Below are 3,742 nucleotides of genomic sequence, written 5' to 3'. Positions count from 1 at the left end.
TATGATATTCTGTTTCTTTTTAATATCCTACCTCCAGACAAAAATAATATTAGTAGTCATTCATTTAACAAATAGTATTGAAGACCTACCCTGCCCTCTAGAATGTAAGCTCCATGAGGGCAAGGGCTTTGATCACCACTATAGCACTGGTGCTTTTAACAGTGCCTGGCCGAAGTAGGCACTCAATAAATATTTGTTGAATGAATGAACGGGTGGATGATTATGCTTGACACTTCACTAGATGCTGGAGATCTGTCATTCAGTCACTTATATGGTAGGGGAGGAGAAATAATAAGCAGATCCATAACATGTCAGATAGTATTAAGTGCTATGAAGAAAAATAAAGGAGAGGATGGACTGTAGAGGAGGATGCTATTTTGTTGTGGCCTGGCTAAGACAGGATGGACTCCCCACCCACAATTTGGTTCAGAGGTTGAGACTGGTGAAGCCACACACACATACCAACAGGGTATTAAAGAGTTTATTACTCACATAATGAGGTTTTCTGAGGAAAGAAGGGTCGCTCCCAAGCAAGTCCAAAAATGACTTGAGAGAACAGGGAAAGGAGACTGGCTTGGGGGTTTTATGGTGTTAGGGGATAGGGCCAGGGTGATGGTTCTGCATGCAGTTTGAATTTCCCATAGGTGTCAAAGGAAGGAGCAGCCAAGCTTTCTTACAGCTTCCCCAAATGCAGGGCAGAAGGGGAAGAAGGAAGAGTAAGGCCTAATAGCTGTCAGCAGTCAAACATCCAAAATGGAAAAAAAAAATGGAATCAGACTCTACATTACTCATTTTATATAGGGAGATCAGGGAAAGCCTCTCTGATAGAGACACTGGAGCAAAGACCTGAAGAAATAAGAAAGTGAGCCATGAAGTTATTTGGAGAAACATCCTTCCTGGCAATTCAAAGGCTCAGAGGCAGAAGACGACTTGGTGTCTTGAAGAAACAGCAAGGAAGCCATTGTTAACAAAATAGGATCACCTGACTCTATGGGGCTAACATCTAGTCCATGTTCTGAGAAGCAATTTTTTAAATTATATATATATATATATATATTTTTATATATATTGTATATATTCACAAAATTATATGTTAATGCCATATTCACTTTAAAATTAGGAATGTGTCAAGGATGCCAAATATCATGAACTATTAGACTATCAACCAGGAAAAAAGACAAGACAGAACAGGTATAACAACTGAAAAGGATAAAAAAAATTTTTCAGCAGAAAACATGATTGACTTCTTAGAAAATCCAAGATAATCTATGATGAAATTATTAGACTGAGTTCAAGAAGGTTCCTAAATATAAAATCAATATACAGTACAGTAGTCCCCCCTTATCCACAGGGGAGACATTCTAAGACCCCCAGTGGATACCTGAAACTGCGTTTTTTATACCATTTTTTCCTACACATACATACCTATGATAAAGTTTAATTTATAAGTTAGGCACAGTAAGAGATTAACAATAATAACTAAAAATAAAATAGAACAATTACAAAAATATTCTGTAATAAAAGTTACCACAGACCTTAGCAACCTCAGCATATGATTATTATTAATTCGAGAACTTGCACCTTTTCACTTAAAGTAAGCACATTATGGCTTTCCTTTGGCACATCAGAATTGCCAACATCACTACTCTTGCTCTTTGGGGTCATTATTAAGTAAAATAAGGGTTACTTGAACACAAGCCCTGTGATATTGTCACAACCTGATAACTGAGAGGGCTACTAAATGACTAACAGGCACTAGCATAGACAGCGTGGATACACTAGACAAAGGGATGATTCAGACCCCCAGCAGGACAGAGTGGGATGGCATGAGATTTCATCACACAACTCAGAATGGTGTACAATTTAAAACTTACGACGTGTTTGTTTCTGGAATTTTCCATTTAATATATTCAGACCAGGGTTGACCACAGGTAACTGAAACCATGGAAAGCAAAACCATGGATAAGAGGGACTATCATACAGTTCTTCCTTGACTTACAATGGGGTTACATCTTGATAAACTCATCATAAGTTGAAAATACAAGTTGAAAAAGCGTTTAATACTCCTAACCTACCGAACATCATAGCTTAGCCTAGCCTACCTTAAACGTGCTCAGAACACTTACATTAGCCTACAGTTGGGCAAAATCATCTAACACAAAGCCTATTTTATAATCAAGTGTTGAGTATCTACTGTAATCTATTGAATAGTGAACTGAAAGTGACAAACAGAACAATTGTATGGGTACAGAATGGTTGCAAGTCTGTCGGTTGTTTACCCTCATGATCGCATGGCTGACTGGGAGCTCCGGCTTGCTGCCACTGCCCGGCATCACGAGACAGTATCATACTGCATATTGCTAGCCCGGGAAAAGCTCAAAATTCAAAATTTGAAGTATAGTTTCTATGGAATGAGTATCACTTTTGCACCAGGGTAAAGTCAAAAAATCCTAAGTTGAACCATCCTAAGTTAGGGACTATCTGTGATGAGCTGTATTTCTGCATACCAACAAGAAACAGAATGTAAATTTGAAAATGCTGTTAATTCCAAAAGTACATAGAATATTTTTATTTAACAAAAACTATAATTTTTATGAAGAAAATTATAAAATTGTTGAAAACTTAAATAAGTGGTAAACAGTTATATCTGGGAATAAGTAATCTCATAGAAGTATCAATTCTTCTCAAATCTATAAATTCAATTCAACGACTGTCTAATCCTAGTAGTGCTTTTCATAGAACCTTACCAGTTAATTCTAAAATATATGGGATAGCAATGGGCCAAGATAAGCAAAGACAATTTTCAAGACAAGATCAGGGGTATTTGATATATAGATATCAAAATTTATAAACTTATTATAAGACAGTGTGGTTTGGGAACAGTGATGGACAATCAAACCAATAGAACAGAAAACCAAAGCCAGAAACAGATCCTCACATATGCAGATACTTGATTTTTTTTGGCAGAGGTGACATTAGAGATGAATGAAGAAAGGAAGATGCATTCAAATAGTGCTGGCACAACTAGTTAATATGGAAAAGTAAAATTGGATTGGGCTCAATATGAGGTGAATTAAACACCTAAATGTGAATATGAAAAGTTTAAAAGCTTTAGAAGAAAATATAGGAGGATGTCTTTATGACTTAGGGGTACAGAAGGATTTTCTAAAGAACGTAAGGCACAAACTATAAAAGGAAAAGATAAGTCTGATCTTACAACCTTAAATATAAAACTTGTTTGACAGACTATAGCTCAAAAAGGAAGAAAGCAGACTAGAGTCTGGGAGAATATATTTTCAAAACATAACTGATGAAGTTCAGTTTGTATTCAGAATGCATTAAGAACATCTACAAATCAGTAAAGAAAAGACAAACACCTAATAGAAAAATAGGCAGAAATTATGAACCAGCATTTGACAGAAAAGGAAAAACCAATGGCCAATGTTAAATCTTAAGATCTCTATTTCCATTAAAAGTGGATTAGACAATTCAGACAAATCATCTCATTAAAGACAATTTTAAGAGCTGGAAAAATATAAAAAGTATCTTCTTGAAGGTACTGAAGAGTTAACAAGATAGTGAAGGACTCTGGGCCAGTGTCTGGGAGAGAATGGAAGCCCAGCTTAGGTCAGCCAGCCCCCAGGACCTACAGATGCTTCAAGTATGCGTGATTATTGCTTTAAGCCTGTGACTTTGGGGGTGCTTTGTTACACAGCAATAGGTGAGTGATTTAACAGTAAAT

Source organism: Equus przewalskii, chromosome 6, assembly GCF_037783145.1.
Source record: "Equus przewalskii isolate Varuska chromosome 6, EquPr2, whole genome shotgun sequence".
NCBI lineage: Eukaryota > Metazoa > Chordata > Mammalia > Perissodactyla > Equidae > Equus > Equus przewalskii.
Note: the sequence above shows the minus strand (reverse complement) of the source record.